We start from the raw sequence: 25,106 nt of genomic DNA, 5'->3' as shown, positions 1-25,106 counted from the left end.
TACGATATTCTAAGACCGTCAAATTTGTGGTGTTTTGATCTTTTCCACGGTGAAAACTCCAAACATCGACAAAGGAAAAGAGAAATCAAAATCATATTCAAAATAGGTTGCAGAAAACCAAGAATGTGTCTGGGACTGTCATTTTAACACACTTCTCACGGACCTGCTTTGTCTTGCTTTATTTTTAGAATTTTCCCAAACTGCCAGACTTGCTGCTGATTTCGCACTTTCATGGGTGCCAAAACTACAACACACGAAGAGAGAAACGAGTACCAAGTACACTCATAGCAACATGCTGAAACCCGGGATCGAACAAGGGACCTTTAGATCTTCAATCTAACGCTCTCCCAACTGAGCTATTTCGGCTGCAAGCGCAACTTTTTACGATATTCTAAGACCGTAAAATTTGTGGTGTTTTGACATCGACAAAGGAAAAGAGAAATCAAAATCATATTCAAAATAGGTTGCAGAAAACCAAGAATGTGTCTGGGACTGTCATTTTAACACACTTCTCACGGACCTGCTTTGTCTTGCTTTATTTTTAGAATTTTCCCAAACTGCCAGACTTGCTGCTGATTTCGCACTTTCATGGGTGCCAAAACTACAACACACGAAGAGAGAAACGAGAACCAAGTACGCTCATAGCAACATGCTGAAACCCGGGATCGAACCAGGGACCTTTAGATCTTCAGTCTAACGCTCTCCCAACTGAGCTATTTCGGCTGCAAGCACAACTTTTTACGATATTCTAAGACTGTCAAATTTGTGGTGTTTTGATCTTTTCCACGGTGAAAACTCCAAACATCGACAAAGGAAAAGAGATATCAAAATCATATTCAAAATAAGTTGCAGAAAACCAAGAATGTGTCTGGGACTGTCATTTTAACACACTTCTCACGGACCTGCTTTGTCTTGCTATATTTTTAGAATTTTCCCAAACTGCCAGACTTGCTGCTGATTTCGCACTTTCATGGGTGCCAAAACTACAACACACGAAGAGAGAAACGAGTACCAAGTACACTCATAGCAACATGCCGAAACCCGGGATCGAACCAGGGACTTTTAGATCTTCAGTCTAACGCTCTCCCAACTGAGCTATTTCGGCTGCAAGCACAACTTTTTACGATATTCTAAGACCGTCAAATTTGTGGTGTTTTGATCTTTTCCACGGTGAAAACTCCAAACATCGACAAAGGAAAAGAGATATCAAAATCATATTCAAAATAGGTTGCATAAAACCAAGAATGTGTCTGGGACTGTCATTTTAACACACTTCTCACGGACCTGCTTTGTCTTGCTATATTTTTAGAATTTTCCCAAACTGCCAGACTTTCTGCTGATTTCGCACTTTCATGGGTGCCAAAACTACAACACACGAAGAGAGAAACAAGTACCAAGTACACTCATAGCAACATGCCGAAACCCGGGATCGAACCAGGGACCTTTAGATCTTCAGTCTAACGCTCTCCCAACTGAGCTATTTCGGCTGCAAGCACAACTTTTTACGATATTCTAAGACCGTTAAATTTGTGGTGTTTTGATCTTTTCCACGGTGAAAACTCCAAACATCGACAAAGGAAAAGAGAAATCAAAATCATATTCAAAATAGGTTGCAGAAAACCAAGAATGTGTCTGGGACTGTCATTTTAACACACTTCTCACGGACCTGCTTTGTCTTGCTTTATTTTTAGAATTTTCCCAAACTGCCAGACTTGCTGCTGATTTCGCACTTTCATGGGTGCCAAAACTACAACACACGAAGAGAGAAACGAGAACCAACTACGCTCATAGCAACATGCCGAAACCCGGGATCGAACCAGGGACCTTTAGATCTTCAGTCTAACGCTCTCCCAACTGAGCTATTTCGGCTGCAAGCACAACTTTTTACGATATTCTAAGACCGCCAAATTTGTGGTGTTTTGATCTTTTCCACGGTGAAAACTCCAAACATCGACAAAGGAAAAGAGAAATCAAAATCATATTCAACATAGGTTGCAGAAAACCAAGATTGTGTCTGGGACTGTCATTTTAACACACTTCTCACGGACCTGCTTTGTCTTGCTTTATTTTTAGAATTTTCCCAAACTGCCAGACTTTCTGCTGATTTCGCACTTTCATGGGTGCCAAAACTACAACACACGAAGAGAGAAACGAGAACCAAGTACGCTCATAGCAACATGCCGAAACCCGGGATCGAACCAGGGACCTTTAGATCTTCAGTCTAACGCTCTCTCAACTGAGCTATTTCGGCTGCAAGCACAACTTTTTACGATATTCTAAGACCGTCAAATTTGTGGTGTTTTGACATCGACAAAGGAAAAGAGAAATCAAAATCATATTCAAAATAGGTTGCAGAAAACCAAGAATGTGTCTGGGACTGTCATTTTAACACACTTCTCACGGACCTGCTTTGTCTTGCTTTATTTTTAGAATTTTCCCAAACTGCCAGACTTGCTGCTGATTTCGCACTTTCATGGGTGCCAAAACTACAACACACGAAGAGAGAAACGAGTACCAAGTACACTCATAACAACATGCCGAAACCCGGGATCGAACCAGGGACCTTTAGATCTTCAGTCTAACGCTCTCCCAGCTTAGCTATTTCGGCTGCAAGCACAACTTTTTACGATATTCTAAGACCGTCAAATTTGTGGTGTTTTGATCTTTTCCACGGTGAAAACTCCAAACATCGACAAAGGAAAAGAGATATCAAAATCATATTCAAAATAGGTTGCAGAAAACCAAGAATGTGTCTGGGACTGTCATTTTAACACACTTCTCACGGACCTGCTTTGTCTTGCTATATTTTTAGAATTTTCCCAAACTGCCAGACTTTCTGCTGATTTCGCACTTTCATGGGTGCCAAAACTACAACACACGAAGAGAGAAACAAGTACCAAGTACACTCATAGCAACATGCCGAAACCCGGGATTGAACCAGGGACCTTTAGATCTTCAGTCTAATGCTCTCCCAACTGAGCTATTTCAGCTGCAAGCACAACTTTTTACGATATTCTAAGACCGTCAAATTTGTGGTGTTTTGATCTTTTCCACGGTGAAAACTCCAAACATCGACAAAGGAAAAGAGAAATCAAAATCATATTCAAAATAGGTTGCAGAAAACCAAGAATGTGTCTGGGACTGTCATTTTAACACACTTCTCACGGACCTGCTTTTTCTTGCTTTATTTTTAGAATTTTCCCAAACTGCCAGACTTGCTGCTGATTTCGCACTTTCATGGGTGCCAAAACTACAACACACGAAGAGAGAAACGAGAACCAAGTACGCTCATAGCAACATGCCGAAACCCGGGATCGAACCAGGGACCTTTAGATCTGTCTAACGCTCTCCCAACTGAGCTATTTCGGCTGCAAGCACAACTTTTTACGATATTCTAAGACCGTCAAATTTGTGGTGTTTTGATCTTTTCCACGGTGAAAACTCCAAACATCGACAAAGGAAAAGAGAAATCAAAATCATATTCAAAATAGGTTGCAGAAAACCAAGAATGTGTCTGGGACTGTCATTTTAACACACTTCTCACGGACCTGCTTTGTCTTGCTTTATTTTTAGAATTTTCCCAAACTGCCAGACTTGCTGCTGATTTCGCACTTTCATGGGTGCCAAAACTACAACACACGAAGAGAGAAACGAGAACCAACTACGCTCATAGCAACATGCCGAAACCTGGGATCGAACCATGGACCTTTAGATCTTCAGTCTAACGCTCTCCCAACTGAGCTATTTCGGCTGCAAGCACAACTTTTTACGATATTCTAAGACCGTCAAATTTGTGGTGTTTTGATCTTTTCCACGGTGAAAACTCCAAACATCGACAAAGGAAAAGAGAAATCAAAATCATATTCAACATAGGTTGCAGAAAACCAAGATTGTGTCTGGGACTGTCATTTTAACACACTTCTCACGGACCTGCTTTGTCTTGCTTTATTTTTAGAATTTTCCCAAACTGCCAGACTTTCTGCTGATTTCGCACTTTCATGGGTGCCAAAACTACAACACACGAAGAGAGAAACGAGAACCAAGTACGCTCATAGCAACATGCCGAAACCCGGGATCGAACCAGGGACCTTTAGATCTTCAGTCTAACGCTCTCCCAACTGAGCTATTTCGGCTGCAAGCACAACTTTTTACGATATTCTAAGACCGTCAAATTTGTGGTGTTTTGACATCGACAAAGGAAAAGAGAAATCAAAATCATATTCAAAATAGGTTGCAGAAAACCAAGAATGTGTCTGGGACTGTCATTTTAACACACTTCTCACGGACCTGCTTTGTCTTGCTTTATTTTTAGAATTTTCCCAAACTGCCAGACCTGCTGCTGATTTCGCACTTTCATGGGTGCCAAAACTACAACACACGAAGAGAGAAACGAGTACCAAGTACGCTCATAGCAACATGCTGAAACCCGGGATCGAACCAGGGACCTTTAGATCTTCAATCTAACGCTCTCCCAACTGAGCTATTTCGGCTGCAAGCACAACTTTTTACGATATTCTAAGACCGTCAAATTTGTGGTGTTTTGACATCGACAAAGGAAAAGAGAAATCAAAATCATATTCAAAATAGGTTGCAGAAAACCAAGAATGTGTCTGGGACTGTCATTTTAACACACTTCTCACGGACCTGCTTTGTCTTGCTTTATTTTTAGAATTTTCCCAAACTGCCAGACTTGCTGCTGATTTCGCACTTTCATGGGTGCCAAAACTACAACACACGAAGAGAGAAACGAGAACCAAGTACGCTCATAGCAACATGCCGAAACCTGGGATCGAACCAGGGACCTTTAGATCTTCAGTCTAACGCTCTCCCAACTGAGCTATTTTGGCTGCAAGCACAACTTTTTACGATATTCTAAGACCGTCAAATTTTTGGTGTTTTGATCTTTTCCACGGTGAAAACTCTAAACATCGACAAAGGAAAAGAGAAATCAAAATCATATTCAAAATAGGTTGCAGAAAACCAAGAATGTGTCTGGGACTGTCATTTTAACACACTTCTCACGGACCTGCTTTGTCTTGCTATATTTTTAGAATTTTCCCAAACTGCCAGACTTTCTGCTGATTTCGCACTTTCATGGGTGCCAAAACTACAACACACGAAGAGAGAAACAAGTACCAAGTACACTCATAGCAACATGCCGAAACCCGGGATTGAACCAGGGACCTTTAGATCTTCAGTCTAACGCTCTCCCAACTGAGCTATTTCGGCTGCAAGCACAACTTTTTACGATATTCTAAGACCGTCAAATTTGTGGTGTTTTGATCTTTTCCACGGTGAAAACTCCAAACATCGACAAAGGAAAAGAGAAATCAAAATCATATTCAAAATAGGTTGCAGAAAACCAAGAATGTGTCTGGGACTGTCATTTTAACACACTTCTCACGGACCTGCTTTGTCTTGCTTTATTTTTAGAATTTTCCCAAACTGCCAGACTTGCTGCTGATTTCGCACTTTCATGGGTGCCAAAACTACAACACACGAAGAGAGAAACGAGTACCAAGTACACTCATAGCAACATGCTGAAACCCGGGATCGAACAAGGGACCTTTAGATCTTCAATCTAACGCTCTCCCAACTGAGCTATTTCGGCTGCAAGCGCAACTTTTTACGATATTCTAAGACCGTAAAATTTGTGGTGTTTTGACATCGACAAAGGAAAAGAGAAATCAAAATCATATTCAAAATAGGTTGCAGAAAACCAAGAATGTGTCTGGGACTGTCATTTTAACACACTTCTCACGGACCTGCTTTGTCTTGCTTTATTTTTAGAATTTTCCCAAACTGCCAGACTTGCTGCTGATTTCGCACTTTCATGGGTGCCAAAACTACAACACACGAAGAGAGAAACGAGAACCAAGTACGCTCATAGCAACATGCCGAAACCTGGGATCGAACCAGGGACCTTTAGATCTTCAGTCTAACGCTCTCCCAACTGAGCTATTTTGGCTGCAAGCACAACTTTTTACGATATTCTAAGACCGTCAAATTTTTGGTGTTTTGATCTTTTCCACGGTGAAAACTCTAAACATCGACAAAGGAAAAGAGAAATCAAAATCATATTCAAAATAGGTTGCAGAAAACCAAGAATGTGTCTGGGACTGTCATTTTAACACACTTCTCACGGACCTGCTTTGTCTTGCTATATTTTTAGAATTTTCCCAAACTGCCAGACTTTCTGCTGATTTCGCACTTTCATGGGTGCCAAAACTACAACACACGAAGAGAGAAACAAGTACCAAGTACACTCATAGCAACATGCCGAAACCCGGGATTGAACCAGGGACCTTTAGATCTTCAGTCTAACGCTCTCCCAACTGAGCTATTTCGGCTGCAAGCACAACTTTTTACGATATTCTAAGACCGTCAAATTTGTGGTGTTTTGATCTTTTCCACGGTGAAAACTCCAAACATCGACAAAGGAAAAGAGAAATCAAAATCATATTCAAAATAGGTTGCAGAAAACCAAGAATGTGTCTGGGACTGTCATTTTAACACACTTCTCACGGACCTGCTTTGTCTTGCTTTATTTTTAGAATTTTCCCAAACTGCCAGACTTGCTGCTGATTTCGCACTTTCATGGGTGCCAAAACTACAACACACGAAGAGAGAAACGAGTACCAAGTACACTCATAGCAACATGCTGAAACCCGGGATCGAACAAGGGACCTTTAGATCTTCAATCTAACGCTCTCCCAACTGAGCTATTTCGGCTGCAAGCGCAACTTTTTACGATATTCTAAGACCGTAAAATTTGTGGTGTTTTGACATCGACAAAGGAAAAGAGAAATCAAAATCATATTCAAAATAGGTTGCAGAAAACCAAGAATGTGTCTGGGACTGTCATTTTAACACACTTCTCACGGACCTGCTTTGTCTTGCTTTATTTTTAGAATTTTCCCAAACTGCCAGACTTGCTGCTGATTTCGCACTTTCATGGGTGCCAAAACTACAACACACGAGGAGAGAAACGAGAACCAAGTACGCTCATAGCAACATGCTGAAACCCGGGATCGAACCAGGGACCTTTAGATCTTCAGTCTAACGCTCTCCCAACTGAGCTATTTCGGCTGCAAGCACAACTTTTTACGATATTCTAAGACTGTCAAATTTGTGGTGTTTTGATCTTTTCCACGGTGAAAACTCCAAACATCGACAAAGGAAAAGAGATATCAAAATCATATTCAAAATAAGTTGCAGAAAACCAAGAATGTGTCTGGGACTGTCATTTTAACACACTTCTCACGGACCTGCTTTGTCTTGCTATATTTTTAGAATTTTCCCAAACTGCCAGACTTGCTGCTGATTTCGCACTTTCATGGGTGCCAAAACTACAACACACGAAGAGAGAAACGAGTACCAAGTACACTCATAGCAACATGCCGAAACCCGGGATCGAACCAGGGACTTTTAGATCTTCAGTCTAACGCTCTCCCAACTGAGCTATTTCGGCTGCAAGCACAACTTTTTACGATATTCTAAGACCGTCAAATTTGTGGTGTTTTGATCTTTTCCACGGTGAAAACTCCAAACATCGACAAAGGAAAAGAGATATCAAAATCATATTCAAAATAGGTTGCATAAAACCAAGAATGTGTCTGGGACTGTCATTTTAACACACTTCTCACGGACCTGCTTTGTCTTGCTATATTTTTAGAATTTTCCCAAACTGCCAGACTTTCTGCTGATTTCGCACTTTCATGGGTGCCAAAACTACAACACACGAAGAGAGAAACAAGTACCAAGTACACTCATAGCAACATGCCGAAACCCGGGATCGAACCAGGGACCTTTAGATCTTCAGTCTAACGCTCTCCCAACTGAGCTATTTCGGCTGCAAGCACAACTTTTTACGATATTCTAAGACCGTTAAATTTGTGGTGTTTTGATCTTTTCCACGGTGAAAACTCCAAACATCGACAAAGGAAAAGAGAAATCAAAATCATATTCAAAATAGGTTGCAGAAAACCAAGAATGTGTCTGGGACTGTCATTTTAACACACTTCTCACGGACCTGCTTTGTCTTGCTTTATTTTTAGAATTTTCCCAAACTGCCAGACTTGCTGCTGATTTCGCACTTTCATGGGTGCCAAAACTACAACACACGAAGAGAGAAACGAGAACCAACTACGCTCATAGCAACATGCCGAAACCCGGGATCGAACCAGGGACCTTTAGATCTTCAGTCTAACGCTCTCCCAACTGAGCTATTTCGGCTGCAAGCACAACTTTTTACGATATTCTAAGACCGTCAAATTTGTGGTGTTTTGATCTTTTCCACGGTGAAAACTCCAAACATCGACAAAGGAAAAGAGAAATCAAAATCATATTCAACATAGGTTGCAGAAAACCAAGATTGTGTCTGGGACTGTCATTTTAACACACTTCTCACGGACCTGCTTTGTCTTGCTTTATTTTTAGAATTTTCCCAAACTGCCAGACTTTCTGCTGATTTCGCACTTTCATGGGTGCCAAAACTACAACACACGAAGAGAGAAACGAGAACCAAGTACGCTCATAGCAACATGCCGAAACCCGGGATCGAACCAGGGACCTTTAGATCTTCAGTCTAACGCTCTCCCAACTGAGCTATTTCGGCTGCAAGCACAACTTTTTACGATATTCTAAGACCGTAAAATTTGTGGTGTTTTGACATCGACAAAGGAAAAGAGAAATCAAAATCATATTCAAAATAGGTTGCAGAAAACCAAGAATGTGTCTGGGACTGTCATTTTAACACACTTCTCACGGACCTGCTTTGTCTTGCTTTATTTTTAGAATTTTCCCAAACTGCCAGACTTGCTGCTGATTTCGCACTTTCATGGGTGCCAAAACTACAACACACGAAGAGAGAAACGAGTACCAAGTACACTCATAACAACATGCCGAAACCCGGGATCGAACCAGGGACCTTTAGATCTTCAGTCTAACGCTCTCCCAGCTTAGCTATTTCGGCTGCAAGCACAACTTTTTACGATATTCTAAGACCGTCAAATTTGTGGTGTTTTGATCTTTTCCACGGTGAAAACTCCAAACATCGACAAAGGAAAAGAGAAATCAAAATCATATTCAAAATAGGTTGCAGAAAACCAAGAATGTGTCTGGGACTGTCATTTTAACACACTTCTCACGGACCTGCTTTGTCTTGCTTTATTTTTAGAATTTTCCCAAACTGCCAGACTTGCTGCTGATTTCGCACTTTCATGGGTGCCAAAACTACAACACACGAAGAGAGAAACGAGTACCAAGTACACTCATAGCAACATGCTGAAACCCGGGATCGAACCAGGGACCTTTAGATCTTCAATCTAACGCTCTCCCAACTGAGCTATTTCGGCTGCAAGTGCAACTTTTTACGATATTCTAAGACCGTAAAATTTGTGGTGTTTTGACATCGACAAAGGAAAAGAGAAATCAAAATCATATTCAAAATAGGTTGCAGAAAACCAAGAATGTGTCTGGGACTGTCATTTTAACACACTTCTCACGGACCTGCTTTGTCTTGCTTTATTTTTAGAATTTTCCCAAACTGCCAGACTTGCTGCTGATTTCGCACTTTCATGGGTGCCAAAACTACAACACACGAAGAGAGAAACGAGAACCAAGTACGCTCATAGCAACATGCTGAAACCCGGGATTGAACCAGGGACCTTTAGATCTTCAGTCTAACGCTCTCCCAACTGAGCTATTTCGGCTGCAAGCACAACTTTTTACGATATTCTAAGACTGTCAAATTTGTGGTGTTTTGATCTTTTCCACGGTGAAAACTCCAAACATCGACAAAGGAAAAGAGATATCAAAATCATATTCAAAATAGGTTGCAGAAAACCAAGAATGTGTCTGGGACTGTCATTTTAACACACTTCTCACGGACCTGCTTTGTCTTGCTATATTTTTAGAATTTTCCCAAACTGCTAGACTTTCTGCTGATTTCGCACTTTCATGGGTGCCAAAACTACAACACACGAAGAGAGAAACAAGTACCAAGTACACTCATAGCAACATGCCGAAACCCGGGATCGAACCAGGGACCTTTAGATCTTCAGTCTAACGCTCTCCCAACTGAGCTATTTCGGCTGCAAGCACAACTTTTTACGATATTCTAAGACCGTTAAATTTGTGGTGTTTTGATCTTTTCCACGGTGAAAACTCCAAACATCGACAAAGGAAAAGAGAAATCTAAATCATATTCAAAATAGGTTGCAGAAAACCAAGAATGTGTCTGGGACTGTCATTTTAACACACTTCTCACGGACCTGCTTTGTCTTGCTTTATTTTTAGAATTTTCCCAAACTGCCAGACTTTCTGCTGATTTCGCACTTTCATGGGTGCCAAAACTACAACACACGAAGAGAGAAACAAGTACCAAGTACACTCATAGCAACATGCCGAAACCCGGGATCGAACCAGGGACCTTTAGATCTTCAGTCTAACGCTCTCCCAACTGAGCTATTTCGGCTGCAAGCACAACTTTTTACGATATTCTAAGACCGTTAAATTTGTGGTGTTTTGATCTTTTCCACGGTGAAAACTCCAAACATCGACAAAGGAAAAGAGAAATCAAAATCATATTCAAAATAGGTTGCAGAAAACCAAGAATGTGTCTGGGACTGTCATTTTAACACACTTCTCACGGACCTGCTTTGTCTTGCTTTATTTTTAGAATTTTCCCAAACTGCCAGACTTGCTGCTGATTTCGCACTTTCATGGGTGCCAAAACTACAACAAACGAAGAGAGAAACGAGTACCAAGTACGCTCATAGCAACATGCTGAAACCCGGGATCGAACCAGGGACCTTTAGATCTTCAATCTAACGCTCTCCCAACTGAGCTATTTCGGCTGCAAGCGCAACTTTTTACGATATTCTAAGACCGTAAAATTTGTGGTGTTTTGACCGACAAAGGAAAAGAGAAATCAAAATCATATTCAAAATAGGTTGCAGAAAACCAAGAATGTGTCTGGGACTGTCATTTTAACACACTTCTCACGGACCTGCTTTGTCTTGCTTTATTTTTAGAATTTTCCCAAACTGCCAGACTTGCTGCTGATTTCGCACTTTCATGGGTGCCAAAACTACAACACACGAAGAGAGAAACGAGAACCAAGTACGCTCATAGCAACATGCCGAAACCTGGGATCGAACCAGGGACCTTTAGATCTTCAGTCTAACGCTCTCCCAACTAAGCTATTTTGGCTGCAAGCACAACTTTTTACGATATTCTAAGACCGTCAAATTTTTGGTGTTTTGATCTTTTCCACGGTGAAAACTCTAAACATCGACAAAGGAAAAGAGAAATCAAAATCATATTCAAAATAGGTTGCAGAAAACCAAGAATGTGTCTGGGACTGTCATTTTAACACACTTCTCACGGACCTGCTTTGTCTTGCTATATTTTTAGAATTTTCCCAAACTGCCAGACTTTCTGCTGATTTCGCACTTTCATGGGTGCCAAAACTACAACACACGAAGAGAGAAACAAGTACCAAGTACACTCATAGCAACATGCCGAAACCCGGGATTGAACCAGGGACCTTTAGATCTTCAGTCTAACGCTCTCCCAACTGAGCTATTTCGGCTGCAAGCACAACTTTTTACGATATTCTAAGACCGTCAAATTTGTGGTGTTTTGATCTTTTCCACGGTGAAAACTCCAAACATCGACAAAGGAAAAGAGAAATCAAAATCATATTCAAAATAGGTTGCAGAAAACCAAGAATGTGTCTGGGACTGTCATTTTAACACACTTCTCACGGACCTGCTTTGTCTTGCTTTATTTTTAGAATTTTCCCAAACTGCCAGACTTGCTGCTGATTTCGCACTTTCATGGGTGCCAAAACTACAACACACGAAGAGAGAAACGAGTACCAAGTACACTCATAGCAACATGCTGAAACCCGGGATCGAACAAGGGACCTTTAGATCTTCAATCTAACGCTCTCCCAACTGAGCTATTTCGGCTGCAAGCGCAACTTTTTACGATATTCTAAGACCGTAAAATTTGTGGTGTTTTGACATCGACAAAGGAAAAGAGAAATCAAAATCATATTCAAAATAGGTTGCAGAAAACCAAGAATGTGTCTGGGACTGTCATTTTAACACACTTCTCACGGACCTGCTTTGTCTTGCTTTATTTTTAGAATTTTCCCAAACTGCCAGACTTGCTGCTGATTTCGCACTTTCATGGGTGCCAAAACTACAACACACGAAGAGAGAAACGAGAACCAAGTACGCTCATAGCAACATGCTGAAACCCGGGATCGAACCAGGGACCTTTAGATCTTCAGTCTAACGCTCTCCCAACTGAGCTATTTCGGCTGCAAGCACAACTTTTTACGATATTCTAAGACTGTCAAATTTGTGGTGTTTTGATCTTTTCCACGGTGAAAACTCCAAACATCGACAAAGGAAAAGAGATATCAAAATCATATTCAAAATAGGTTGCAGAAAACCAAGAATCTGTCTGGGACTGTCATTTTAACACACTTCTCACGGACCTGCTTTGTCTTGCTTTATTTTTAGAATTTTCCCAAACTGCCAGACTTTCTGCTGATTTCGCACTTTCGTGGGTGCCAAAACTACAACACACGAAGAGAGAAACGAGTACCAAGTACACTCATAGCAACATGCCGAAACCCGGGATTGAACCAGGGACCTTTAGATCTTCAGTCTAACGCTCTCCCAACTGAGCTATTTCAGCTGCAAGCACAACTTTTTACGATATTCTAAGACCGTTAAATTTGTGGTGTTTTGATCTTTTCCACGGTGAAAACTCCAAACATCGACAAAGGAAAAGAGAAATCAAAATCATATTCAAAATAGGTTGCAGAAAACCAAGAATGTGTCTGGGACTGTCATTTTAACACACTTCTCACGGACCTGCTTTGTCTTGCTATATTTTTAGAATTTTCCCAAACTGCCAGACTTTCTGCTGATTTCGCACTTTCATGGGTGCCAAAACTACAACACACGAAGAGAGAAACAAGTACCAAGTACACTCATAGCAACATGCCGAAACCCGGGATTGAACCAGGGACCTTTAGATCTTCAGTCTAACGCTCTCCCAACTGAGCTATTTCGGCTGCAAGCACAACTTTTTACGATATTCTAAGACCGTCAAATTTGTGGTGTTTTGATCTTTTCCACGGTGAAAACTCCAAACATCGACAAAGGAAAAGAGAAATCAAAATCATATTCAAAATAGGTTGCAGAAAACCAAGAATGTGTCTGGGACTGTCATTTTAACACACTTCTCACGGACCTGCTTTGTCTTGCTTTATTTTTAGAATTTTCCCAAACTGCCAGACTTGCTGCTGATTTCGCACTTTCATGGGTGCCAAAACTACAACACACGAAGAGAGAAACGAGTACCAAGTACACTCATAGCAACATGCTGAAACCCGGGATCGAACAAGGGACCTTTAGATCTTCAATCTAACGCTCTCCCAACTGAGCTATTTCGGCTGCAAGCGCAACTTTTTACGATATTCTAAGACCGTAAAATTTGTGGTGTTTTGACATCGACAAAGGAAAAGAGAAATCAAAATCATATTCAAAATAGGTTGCAGAAAACCAAGAATGTGTCTGGGACTGTCATTTTAACACACTTCTCACGGACCTGCTTTGTCTTGCTTTATTTTTAGAATTTTCCCAAACTGCCAGACTTGCTGCTGATTTCGCACTTTCATGGGTGCCAAAACTACAACACACGAAGAGAGAAACGAGAACCAAGTACGCTCATAGCAACATGCTGAAACCCGGGATCGAACCAGGGACCTTTAGATCTTCAGTCTAACGCTCTCCCAACTGAGCTATTTCGGCTGCAAGCACAACTTTTTACGATATTCTAAGACTGTCAAATTTGTGGTGTTTTGATCTTTTCCACGGTGAAAACTCCAAACATCGACAAAGGAAAAGAGATATCAAAATCATATTCAAAATAGGTTGCAGAAAACCAAGAATGTGTCTGGGACTGTCATTTTAACACACTTCTCACGGACCTGCTTTGTCTTGCTTTATTTTTAGAATTTTCCCAAACTGCCAGACTTTCTGCTGATTTCGCACTTTCGTGGGTGCCAAAACTACAACACACGAAGAGAGAAACGAGTACCAAGTACACTCATAGCAACATGCCGAAACCCGGGATTGAACCAGGGACCTTTAGATCTTCAGTCTAACGCTCTCCCAACTGAGCTATTTCAGCTGCAAGCACAACTTTTTACGATATTCTAAGACCGTTAAATTTGTGGTGTTTTGATCTTTTCCACGGTGAAAACTCCAAACATCGACAAAGGAAAAGAGAAATCAAAATCATATTCAAAATAGGTTGCAGAAAACCAAGAATGTGTCTGGGACTGTCATTTTAACACACTTCTCACGGACCTGCTTTGTCTTGCTATATTTTTAGAATTTTCCCAAACTGCCAGACTTTCTGCTGATTTCGCACTTTCATGGGTGCCAAAACTACAACACACGAAGAGAGAAACGAGTACCAAGTACACTCATAGCAACATGCCGAAACCCGGGATTGAACCAGGGACCTTTAGATCTTCAGTCTAACGCTCTCCCAACTGAGCTATTTCAGCTGCAAGCACAACTTTTTACGATATTCTAAGACCGTCAAATTTGTGGTGTTTTGATCTTTTCCACGGTGAAAACTCCAAACATCGACAAAGGAAAAGAGAAATCAAAATCATATTCAAAATAGGTTGCAGAAAACCAAGAATGTGTCTGGGACTGTCATTTTAACACACTTCTCACGGACCTGCTTTTTCTTGCTTTATTTTTAGAATTTTCCCAAACTGCCAGACTTGCTGCTGATTTCGCACTTTCATGGGTGCCAAAACTACAACACACGAAGAGAGAAACGAGAACCAAGTACGCTCATAGCAACATGCCGAAACCCGGGATCGAACCAGGGACCTTTAGATCTGTCTAACGCTCTCCCAACTGAGCTATTTCGGCTGCAAGCACAACTTTTTACGATATTCTAAGACCGTCAAATTTGTGGTGTTTTGATCTTTTCCACGGTGAAAACTCCAAACATCGACAAAGGAAAAGAGAAATCAAAATCATATTCAAAATAGGTTGCAGAAAACCAAGAATGTGTCTGGGACTGTCATTTTAACACACTTCTCACGGACCTGCTTTGTCTTGCTTTATTTTTAGAATTTTCCCAAACTGCCAGACTTGCTGCTGATTTCGCACTTTCATGGGTGCCAAAACTACAACACACGAAGAGAGAAACGAGAACCAACTACGCTCATAGCAACATGCCGAAACCCGGGATCGAACCAGGGACCTTTAGATCTTCAGTCTAACGCTCTCCCAACTGAGCTATTTCGGCTGCAAGCACAACTTTTTACGATATTCTAAGACCGTCAAATTTGTGGTGTTTTGATCTTTTCCACGGTGAAAACTCCAAACATCGACAAAGGAAAAGAGAAATCAAAATCATATTCAACATAGGTTGCAGAAAACCAAGATTGTGTCTGGGACTGTCATTTTAACACACTTCTCACGGACCTGCTTTGTCTTGCTTTATTTTTAGAATTTTCCCAAACTGCCAGACTTTCTGCTGATTTCGCACTTTCATGGGTGCCAAAACTACAACACACGAAGAGAGAAACGAGAACCAAGTACGCTCATAGCAACATGCCGAAACCCGGGATCGAACCAGGGACCTTTAGATCTTCAGTCTAACGCTCTCCCAACTGAGCTATTTCGGCTGCAAGCACAACTTTTTACGATATTCTAAGACCGTCAAATTTGTGGTGTTTTGACATCGACAAAGGAAAAGAGAAATCAAAATCATATTCAAAATAGGTTGCAGAAAACCAAGAATGTGTCTGGGACTGTCATTTTAACACACTTCTCACGGACCTGCTTTGTCTTGCTTTATTTTTAGAATTTTCCCAAACTGCCAGACTTGCTGCTGATTTCGCACTTTCATGGGTGCCAAAACTACAACACACGAAGAGAGAAACGAGTACCAAGTACACTCATAACAACATGCCGAAACCCGGGATCGAACCAGGGACCTTTAGATCTTCAGTCTAACGCTCTCCCAGCTGAGCTATTTCGGCTGCAAGCACAACTTTTTACGATATTCTAAGACCGTCAAATTTGTGGTGTTTTGATCTTTTCCACGGTGAAAACTCCAAACATCGACAAAGGAAAAGAGATATCAAAATCATATTCAAAATAGGTTGCAGAAAACCAAGAATGTGTCTGGGACTGTCATTTTAACACACTTCTCACGGACCTGCTTTGTCTTGCTATATTTTTAGAATTTTCCCAAACTGCCAGACTTTCTGCTGATTTCGCACTTTCATGGGTGCCAAAACTACAACACACGAAGAGAGAAACAAGTACCAAGTACACTCATAGCAACATGCCGAAACCCGGGATTGAACCAGGGACCTTTAGATCTTCAGTCTAACGCTCTCCCAACTGAGCTATTTCGGCTGCAAGCACAACTTTTTACGATATTCTAAGACCGTCAAATTTGTGGTGTTTTGATCTTTTCCACGGTGAAAACTCCAAACATCGACAAAGGAAAAGAGAAATCAAAATCATATTCAAAATAGGTTGCAGAAAACCAAGAATGTGTCTGGGACTGTCATTTTAACACACTTCTCACGGACCTGCTTTGTCTTGCTTTATTTTTAGAATTTTCCCAAACTGCCAGACTTGCTGCTGATTTCGCACTTTCATGGGTGCCAAAACTACAACACACGAAGAGAGAAACGAGTACCAAGTACACTCATAGCAACATGCTGAAACCCGGGATCGAACCAGGGACCTTTAGATCTTCAATCTAACGCTCTCCCAACTGAGCTATTTCGGCTGCAAGCGCAACTTTTTACGATATTCTAAGACCGTAAAATTTGTGGTGTTTTGACATCGACAAAGGAAAAGAGAAATCAAAATCATATTCAAAATAGGTTGCAGAAAACCAAGAATGTGTCTGGGACTGTCATTTTAACACACTTCTCACGGACCTGCTTTGTCTTGCTTTATTTTTAGAATTTTCCCAAACTGCCAGACTTTCTGCTGATTTCGCACTTTCATGGGTGCCAAAACTACAACACACGAAGAGAGAAACGAGTACCAAGTACACTCATAGCAACATGCCGAAACCCGGGATCGAACCAGGGACCTTTAGATCTTCCGTCTAACGCTCTCCCAACTGAGCTATTTCGGCTGCAAGCACAACTTTTTACGATATTCTAAGACCGTCAAATTTGTGGTGTTTTGATCTTTTCCACGGTGAAAACTCCAAACATCGACAAAGGAAAAGAGATATCAAAATCATATTCAAAATAGGTTGCAGAAAACCAAGAATGTGTCTGGGACTGTCATTTTAACACACTTCTCACGGACCTGCTTTGTCTTGCTATATTTTTAGAATTTTCCCAAACTGCCAGACTTTCTGCTGATTTCGCACTTTCATGGGTGCCAAAACTACAACACACGAAGAGAGAAACGAGTACCAAGTACACTCATAGCAACATGCCGAAACCCGGGATTGAACCAGGGACCTTTAGATCTTCAGTCTAACGCTCTCCCAACTGAGCTATTTCAGCTGCAAGCACAACTTTTTACGATATTCTAAGACCGTCAAATTTGTGGTGTTTTGATCTTTTCCACGGTGAAAACTCCAAACATCGACAAAGGAAAAGAGAAATCAAAATCATATTCAAAATAGGTTGCAGAAAACCAAGAATGTGTCTGGGACTGTCATTTTAACACACTTCTCACGGACCTGCTTTTTCTTGCTTTATTTTTAGAATTTTCCCAAACTGCCAGACTTGCTGCTGATTTCGCACTTTCATGGGTGCCAAAACTACAACACACGAAGAGAGAAACGAGAACCAAGTACGCTCATAGCAACATGCCGAAACCCGGGATCGAACCAGGGACCTTTAGATCTTCTGTCTAACGCTCTCCCAACTGAGCTATTTCGGCTGCAAGCACAACTTTTTACGATATTCTAAGACCGTCAAATTTGTGGTGTTTTGATCTTTTCCACGGTGAAAACTCCAAACATCGACAAAGGAAAAGAGATATCAAAATCATATTCAAAATAGGTTGCAGAAAACCAAGAATGTGTCTGGGACTGTCATTTTAACACACTTCTCACGGACCTGCTTTGTCTTGCTATATTTTTAGAATTTTCCCAAACTGCCAGACTTTCTGCTGATTTCGCACTTTCATGGGTGCCAAAACTACAACACACGAAGAGAGAAACAAGTACCAAGTACACTCATAGCAACATGCCGAAACCCGGGATCGAACCAAGGACCTTTAGATCTTCAGTCTAACGCTCTCCCAACTGAGCTATTTCGGCTGCAAGCACAACTTTTTACGATATTCTAAGACCGTTAAATTTGTGGTGTTTTGATCTTTTCCACGGTGAAAACTCCAAACATCGACAAAGGAAAAGAGAAATCAAAATCATATTCAAAATAGGTTGCAGAAAACCAAGAATGTGTCTGGGACTGTCATTTTAACACACTTCTCACGGACCTGCTTTTTCTTGCTTTATTTTTAGAATTTTCCCAAACTGCCAGACTTGCTGCTGATTTCGCACTTTCATGGGTGCCAAAACTACAACACACGAAGAGAGAAACGAGAACCAAGTACGCTCATAGCAACATGCCGAAACCCGGGATCGAACCAGGGACCTTTAGATCTGTCTAACGCTCTCCCAACTGAGCTATTTCGGCTGCAAGCACAACTTTTTACGATATTCTAAGACCGTCAAATTTGTGGTGTTTTGATCTTTTCCACGGTGAAAACTCCAAACATCGACAAAGGAAAAGAGATATCAAAATCATATTCAAAATAGGTTGCATAAAACCAAGAATGTGTCTGGGACTGTCATTTTAACACACTTCTCACGGACCTGCTTTGTCTTGCTATATTTTTAGAATTTTCCCAAACTGCCAGACTTTCTGCTGATTTCGCACTTTCATGGGTGCCAAAACTACAACACACGAAGAGAGAAACAAGTACCAAGTACACTCATAGCAACATGCCGAAACCCGGGATCGAACCAGGGACCTTTAGATCTTCAGTCTAACGCTCTCCCAACTGAGCTATTTCGGCTGCAAGCACAACTTTTTACGATATTCTAAGACCGTTAAATTTGTGGTGTTTTGATCTTTTCCACGGTGAAAACTCCAAACATCGACAAAGGAAAAGAGAAATCAAAATCATATTCAAAATAGGTTGCAGAAAACCAAGAATGTGTCTGGGACTGTCATTTTAACACACTTCTCACGGACCTGCTTTGTCTTGCTTTATTTTTAGAATTTTCCCAAACTGCCAGACTTGCTGCTGATTTCGCACTTTCATGGGTGCCAAAACTACAACACACGAAGAGAGAAACGAGAACCAACTACGCTCATAGCAACATGCCGAAACTCGGGATCGAACCAGGGACCTTTAGATCTTCAGTCTAACGCTCTCCCAACTGAGCTATTTCGGCTGCAAGCACAACTTTTTACGATATTCTAAGACCGTCAAATTTGTGGTGTTTTGATCTTTTCCACGGTGAAAACTCCAAACATCGACAAAGGAAAAGAGAAATCAAAATCATATTCAACATAGGTTGCAGAAAACCAAGATTGTGTCTGGGACTGTCATTTTAACACACTTCTCACGGACCTGCTTTGTCTTGCTTTATTTTTAGAATTTTCCCAAACTGCCAGACTTTCTGCTGATTTCGCACTTTCATGGGTGCCAAAACTACAACACACGAAGAGAGAAACGAGAACCAAGTACGCTCATAGCAACATGCCGAAACCCGGGATCGAACCAGGGACCTTTAGATCTTCAGTCTAACGCTCTCCCAACTGAGCTATTTCGGCTGCAAGCACAACTTTTTACGATATTCTAAGACCGTCAAATTTGTGGTGTTTTGACATCGACAAAGGAAAAGAGAAATCAAAATCATATTCAAAATAGGTTGCAGAAAACCAAGAATGTGTCTGGGACTGTCATTTTAACACACTTCTCACGGACCTGCTTTGTCTTGCTTTATTTTTAGAATTTTCCCAAACTGCCAGACTTGCTGCTGATTTCGCACTTTCATGGGTGCCAAAACTACAACACACGAAGAGAGAAACGAGTACCAAGTACACTCATAACAACATGCCGAAACCCGGGATCGAACCAGGGACCTTTAGATCTTCAGTCTAACGCTCTCCCAGCTGAGCTATTTCGGCTGCAAGCACAACTTTTTACGATATTCTAAGACCGTCAAATTTGTGGTGTTTTGATCTTTTCCACGGTGAAAACTCCAAACATCGACAAAGGAAAAGAGATATCAAAATCATATTCAAAATAGGTTGCAGAAAACCAAGAATGTGTCTGGGACTGTCATTTTAACACACTTCTCACGGACCTGCTTTGTCTTGCTATATTTTTAGAATTTTCCCAAACTGCCAGACTTTCTGCTGATTTCGCACTTTCATGGGTGCCAAAACTACAACACACGAAGAGAGAAACAAGTACCAAGTACACTCATAGCAACATGCCGAAACCCGGGATTGAACCAGGGACCTTTAGATCTTCAGTCTAACGCTCTCCCAACTGAGCTATTTCGGCTGCAAGCACAACTTTTTACGATATTCTAAGACCGTCAAATTTGTGGTGTTTTGATCTTTTCCACGGTGAAAACTCCAAACATCGACAAAGGAAAAGAGAAATCAAAATCATATTCAAAATAGGTTGCAGAAAACCAAGAATGTGTCTGGGACTGTCATTTTAACACACTTCTCACGGACCTGCTTTGTCTTGCTTTATTTTTAGAATTTTCCCAAACTGCCAGACTTGCTGCTGATTTCGCACTTTCATGGGTGCCAAAACTACAACACACGAAGAGAGAAACGAGTACCAAGTACACTCATAGCAACATGCTGAAACCCGGGATCGAACCAGGGACCTTTAGATCTTCAATCTAACGCTCTCCCAACTGAGCTATTTCGGCTGCAAGCGCAACTTTTTACGATATTCTAAGACCGTAAAATTTGTGGTGTTTTGACATCGACAAAGGAAAAGAGAAATCAAAATCATATTCAAAATAGGTTGCAGAAAACCAAGAATGTGTCTGGGACTGTCATTTTAACACACTTCTCACGGACCTGCTTTGTCTTGCTTTATTTTTAGAATTTTCCCAAACTGCCAGACTTTCTGCTGATTTCGCACTTTCATGGGTGCCAAAACTACAACACACGAAGAGAGAAACGAGTACCAAGTACACTCATAACAACATGCCGAAACCCGGGATCGAACCAGGGACCTTTAGATCTTCCGTCTAACGCTCTCCCAACTGAGCTATTTCGGCTGCAAGCACAACTTTTTACGATATTCTAAGACCGTCAAATTTGTGGTGTTTTGATCTTTTCCACGGTGAAAACTCCAAACATCGACAAAGGAAAAGAGATATCAAAATCATATTCAAAATAGGTTGCAGAAAACCAAGAATGTGTCTGGGACTGTCATTTTAACACACTTCTCACGGACCTGCTTTGTCTTGCTATATTTTTAGAATTTTCCCAAACTGCCAGACTTTCTGCTGATTTCGCACTTTCATGGGTGCCAAAACTACAACACACGAAGAGAGAAACGAGTACCAAGTACACTCATAGCAACATGCCGAAACCCGGGATTGAACCAGGGACCTTTAGATCTTCAGTCTAACGCTCTCCCAACTGAGCTATTTCAGCTGCAAGCACAACTTTTTACGATATTCTAAGACCGTCAAATTTGTGGTGTTTTGATCTTTTCCACGGTGAAAACTCCAAACATCGACAAAGGAAAAGAGAAATCAAAATCATATTCAAAATAGGTTGCAGAAAACCAAGAATGTGTCTGGGACTGTCATTTTAACACACTTCTCACGGACCTGCTTTTTCTTGCTTTATTTTTAGAATTTTCCCAAACTGCCAGACTTGCTGCTGATTTCGCACTTTCATGGGTGCCAAAACTACAACACACGAAGAGAGAAACGAGAACCAAGTACGCTCATAGCAACATGCCGAAACCCGGGATCGAACCAGGGACCTTTAGATCTTCTGTCTAACGCTCTCCCAACTGAGCTATTTCGGCTGCAAGCACAACTTTTTACGATATTCTAAGACCGTCAAATTTGTGGTGTTTTGATCTTTTCCACGGTGAAAACTCCAAACATCGACAAAGGAAAAGAGATATCAAAATCATATTCAAAATAGGTTGCAGAAAACCAAGAATGTGTCTGGGACTGTCATTTTAACACACTTCTCACGGACCTGCTTTGTCTTGCTATATTTTTAGAATTTTCCCAAACTGCCAGACTTTCTGCTGATTTCGCACTTTCATGGGTGCCAAAACTACAACACACGAAGAGAGAAACAAGTACCAAGTACACTCATAGCAACATGCCGAAACCCGGGATCGAACCAAGGACCTTTAGATCTTCAGTCTAACGCTCTCCCAACTGAGCTATTTCGGCTGCAAGCACAACTTTTTACGATATTCTAAGACCGTTAAATTTGTGGTGTTTTGATCTTTTCCACGGTGAAAACTCCAAACATCGACAAAGGAAAAGAGAAATCAAAATCATATTCAAAATAGGTTGCAGAAAACCAAGAATGTGTCTGGGACTGTCATTTTAACACACTTCTCACGGACCTGCTTTTTCTTGCTTTATTTTTAGAATTTTCCCAAACTGCCAGACTTGCTGCTGATTTCGCACTTTCATGGGTGCCAAAACTACAACACACGAAGAGAGAAACGAGAACCAAGTACGCTCATAGCAACATGCCGAAACCCGGGATCGAACCAGGGACCTTTAGATCTTCTGTCTAACGCTCTCCCAACTGAGCTATTTCGGCTGCAAGCACAACTTTTTACGATATTCTAAGACCGTCAAATTTGTGGTGTTTTGATCTTTTCCACGGTGAAAACTCCAAACATCGACAAAGGAAAAGAGATATCAAAATCATATTCAAAATAGGTTGCAGAAAACCAAGAATGTGTCTGGGACTGTCATTTTAACACACTTCTCACGGACCTGCTTTGTCTTGCTATATTTTTAGAATTTTCCCAAACTGCCAGACTTTCTGCTGATTTCGCACTTTCATGGGTGCCAAAACTACAACACACGAAGAGAGAAACAAGTACCAAGTACACTCATAGCAACATGCCGAAACCCGGGATCGAACCAGAGACCTTTAGATCTTCAGTCTAACGCTCTCCCAACTGAGCTATTTCAGCTGCAAGCACAACTTTTTACGATATTCTAAGACCGTTAAATTTGTGGTGTTTTGATCTTTTCCACGGTGAAAACTCCAAACATCGACAAAGGAAAAGAGAAATCAAAATCATATTCAAAATAGGTTGCAGAAAACCAAGAATGTGTCTGGGACTGTCATTTTAACACACTTCTCACGGACCTGCTTTGTCTTGCTTTATTTTTAGAATTTTCCCAAACTGCCAGACTTGCTGCTGATTTCGCACTTTCATGGGTGCCAAAACTACAACACACGAAGAGAGAAACGAGAACCAACTACGCTCATAGCAACATGCCGAAACCCGGGATCGAACCAGGGACCTTTAGATCTTCAGTCTAACGCTCTCCCAACTGAGCTATTTCGGCTGCAAGCACAACTTTTTACGATATTCTAAGACCGTCAAATTTGTGGTGTTTTGATCTTTTCCACGGTGAAAACTCCAAACATCGACAAAGGAAAAGAGAAATCAAAATCATATTCAACATAGGTTGCAGAAAACCAAGATTGTGTCTGGGACTGTCATTTTAACACACTTCTCACGGACCTGCTTTGTCTTGCTTTATTTTTAGAATTTTCCCAAACTGCCAGACTTTCTGCTGATTTCGCACTTTCATGGGTGCCAAAACTACAACACACGAAGAGAGAAACTAGAACCAAGTACGCTCATAGCAACATGCCGAAACCCGGGATCGAACCAGGGACCTTTAGATCTTCAGTCTAACGCTCTCCCAACTGAGCTATTTCGGCTGCAAGCGCAACTTTTTACTATATTCTAAGACCGTCAAATTTGTGGTGTTTTGACATCTACAAAGGAAAAGAGAAATCAAAATCATATTCAAAATAGGTTGCAGAAAACCAAGAATGTGTCTGGGACTGTCATTTTAACACTTCTCACGGACCTGCTTTGTCTTGCTTTATTTTTAGAATTTTCCCAAACTGCCAGACTTGCTGCTGATTTCGCACTTTCATGGGTGCCAAAACTACAACACACGAAGAGAGAAACGAGTACCAAGTACACTCATAGCAACATGCTGAAACCCGGGATCGAACCAGGGACCTTTAGATCTTCATCTAACGCTCTCCCAACTGAGCTATTTCGGCTGCAAGCGCAACTTTTTACGATATTCTAAGACCGTAAAATTTGTGGTGTTTTGACATCGACAAAGGAAAAGAGAAATCAAAATCATATTCAAAATAGGTTGCAGAAAACCAAGAATGTGTCTGGGACTGTCATTTTAACACTCTTCTCACGGACCTGCTTTGTCTTGCTTTATTTTTAGAATTTTCCCAAACTGCCAGACTTTCTGCTGATTTCGCACTTTCATGGGTGCCAAAACTACAACAGACGAAGAGAGAAACGAGTACCAAGTACACACATAGCAACATGCCGAAACCCGGGATCGAACCTGGGACCTTTAGATCTTCAGTCTAACGCTCTCCCAACTGAGCTATTTCGGCTGCAAGCACAACTTTTTACGATATTCTAAGACCGTCAAATTTGTGGTGTTTTGATCTTTTCCACGGTGAAAACTCCAAACATCGACAAAGGAAAAGAGATATCAAAATCATATTCAAAATAGGTTGCAGAAAACCAAGAATGTGTCTGGGACTGTCATTTTAACACACTTCTCACGGACCTGCTTTGTCTTGCTATATTTTTAGAATTTTCCCAAACTGCCAGACTTTCTGCTGATTTCGCACTTTCATGGGTGCCAAAACTACAACACACGAAGAGAGAAACAAGTACCAAGTACACTCATAGCAACATGCCGAAACCCAGGATCGAACCAGGGACCTTTAGATCTTC

At 41.2% G+C, this 25,106-nt stretch overlaps 20 non-coding genes across 20 annotated transcripts; all 20 read right to left on the bottom strand.

Moving 5' to 3' along the window:
* Window positions 1-1,414: 1,414 nt before the first annotated feature.
* On the bottom strand, window positions 1,415-1,487 carry TRNAF-GAA (transfer RNA phenylalanine (anticodon GAA)). Its single transcript has one exon. It is a non-coding gene; the product is annotated as a tRNA-Phe (tRNA).
* A 309-nt stretch (window positions 1,488-1,796) lies between these two features.
* TRNAF-GAA (transfer RNA phenylalanine (anticodon GAA)) lies at window positions 1,797-1,869 on the bottom strand. Its single transcript has one exon. It is a non-coding gene; the product is annotated as a tRNA-Phe (tRNA).
* Window positions 1,870-4,060: 2,191 nt separating this feature from the next.
* On the bottom strand, window positions 4,061-4,133 carry TRNAF-GAA (transfer RNA phenylalanine (anticodon GAA)). The gene has a single exon. It is a non-coding gene; the product is annotated as a tRNA-Phe (tRNA).
* A 1,023-nt stretch (window positions 4,134-5,156) lies between these two features.
* TRNAF-GAA (transfer RNA phenylalanine (anticodon GAA)) lies at window positions 5,157-5,229 on the bottom strand. Its single transcript has one exon. It is a non-coding gene; the product is annotated as a tRNA-Phe (tRNA).
* A 1,048-nt stretch (window positions 5,230-6,277) lies between these two features.
* On the bottom strand, window positions 6,278-6,350 carry TRNAF-GAA (transfer RNA phenylalanine (anticodon GAA)). The gene has a single exon. It is a non-coding gene; the product is annotated as a tRNA-Phe (tRNA).
* A 1,430-nt stretch (window positions 6,351-7,780) lies between these two features.
* On the bottom strand, window positions 7,781-7,853 carry TRNAF-GAA (transfer RNA phenylalanine (anticodon GAA)). Its single transcript has one exon. It is a non-coding gene; the product is annotated as a tRNA-Phe (tRNA).
* A 309-nt stretch (window positions 7,854-8,162) lies between these two features.
* Window positions 8,163-8,235, bottom strand: TRNAF-GAA (transfer RNA phenylalanine (anticodon GAA)). Its single transcript has one exon. It is a non-coding gene; the product is annotated as a tRNA-Phe (tRNA).
* A 309-nt stretch (window positions 8,236-8,544) lies between these two features.
* Window positions 8,545-8,617, bottom strand: TRNAF-GAA (transfer RNA phenylalanine (anticodon GAA)). The gene has a single exon. It is a non-coding gene; the product is annotated as a tRNA-Phe (tRNA).
* A 1,405-nt stretch (window positions 8,618-10,022) lies between these two features.
* Window positions 10,023-10,095, bottom strand: TRNAF-GAA (transfer RNA phenylalanine (anticodon GAA)). The gene has a single exon. It is a non-coding gene; the product is annotated as a tRNA-Phe (tRNA).
* Window positions 10,096-10,404: 309 nt separating this feature from the next.
* TRNAF-GAA (transfer RNA phenylalanine (anticodon GAA)) lies at window positions 10,405-10,477 on the bottom strand. The gene has a single exon. It is a non-coding gene; the product is annotated as a tRNA-Phe (tRNA).
* A 1,046-nt stretch (window positions 10,478-11,523) lies between these two features.
* TRNAF-GAA (transfer RNA phenylalanine (anticodon GAA)) lies at window positions 11,524-11,596 on the bottom strand. Its single transcript has one exon. It is a non-coding gene; the product is annotated as a tRNA-Phe (tRNA).
* Window positions 11,597-13,026: 1,430 nt separating this feature from the next.
* On the bottom strand, window positions 13,027-13,099 carry TRNAF-GAA (transfer RNA phenylalanine (anticodon GAA)). Its single transcript has one exon. It is a non-coding gene; the product is annotated as a tRNA-Phe (tRNA).
* Window positions 13,100-15,290: 2,191 nt separating this feature from the next.
* Window positions 15,291-15,363, bottom strand: TRNAF-GAA (transfer RNA phenylalanine (anticodon GAA)). Its single transcript has one exon. It is a non-coding gene; the product is annotated as a tRNA-Phe (tRNA).
* A 309-nt stretch (window positions 15,364-15,672) lies between these two features.
* TRNAF-GAA (transfer RNA phenylalanine (anticodon GAA)) lies at window positions 15,673-15,745 on the bottom strand. The gene has a single exon. It is a non-coding gene; the product is annotated as a tRNA-Phe (tRNA).
* A 666-nt stretch (window positions 15,746-16,411) lies between these two features.
* TRNAF-GAA (transfer RNA phenylalanine (anticodon GAA)) lies at window positions 16,412-16,484 on the bottom strand. Its single transcript has one exon. It is a non-coding gene; the product is annotated as a tRNA-Phe (tRNA).
* Window positions 16,485-19,057: 2,573 nt separating this feature from the next.
* Window positions 19,058-19,130, bottom strand: TRNAF-GAA (transfer RNA phenylalanine (anticodon GAA)). The gene has a single exon. It is a non-coding gene; the product is annotated as a tRNA-Phe (tRNA).
* Window positions 19,131-19,821: 691 nt separating this feature from the next.
* On the bottom strand, window positions 19,822-19,894 carry TRNAF-GAA (transfer RNA phenylalanine (anticodon GAA)). The gene has a single exon. It is a non-coding gene; the product is annotated as a tRNA-Phe (tRNA).
* A 666-nt stretch (window positions 19,895-20,560) lies between these two features.
* TRNAF-GAA (transfer RNA phenylalanine (anticodon GAA)) lies at window positions 20,561-20,633 on the bottom strand. Its single transcript has one exon. It is a non-coding gene; the product is annotated as a tRNA-Phe (tRNA).
* A 2,958-nt stretch (window positions 20,634-23,591) lies between these two features.
* Window positions 23,592-23,664, bottom strand: TRNAF-GAA (transfer RNA phenylalanine (anticodon GAA)). The gene has a single exon. It is a non-coding gene; the product is annotated as a tRNA-Phe (tRNA).
* Window positions 23,665-23,973: 309 nt separating this feature from the next.
* On the bottom strand, window positions 23,974-24,046 carry TRNAF-GAA (transfer RNA phenylalanine (anticodon GAA)). The gene has a single exon. It is a non-coding gene; the product is annotated as a tRNA-Phe (tRNA).
* Window positions 24,047-25,106: the final 1,060 nt, after the last annotated feature.

The sequence above is a fragment of the Eleutherodactylus coqui genome, chromosome 3 (genome assembly GCF_035609145.1).
Source record: "Eleutherodactylus coqui strain aEleCoq1 chromosome 3, aEleCoq1.hap1, whole genome shotgun sequence".
NCBI lineage: Eukaryota > Metazoa > Chordata > Amphibia > Anura > Eleutherodactylidae > Eleutherodactylus > Eleutherodactylus coqui.
The sequence above is the reverse complement of the archived record's forward strand: the minus strand, read 5'-3'. Positions and strand labels throughout refer to the sequence as shown.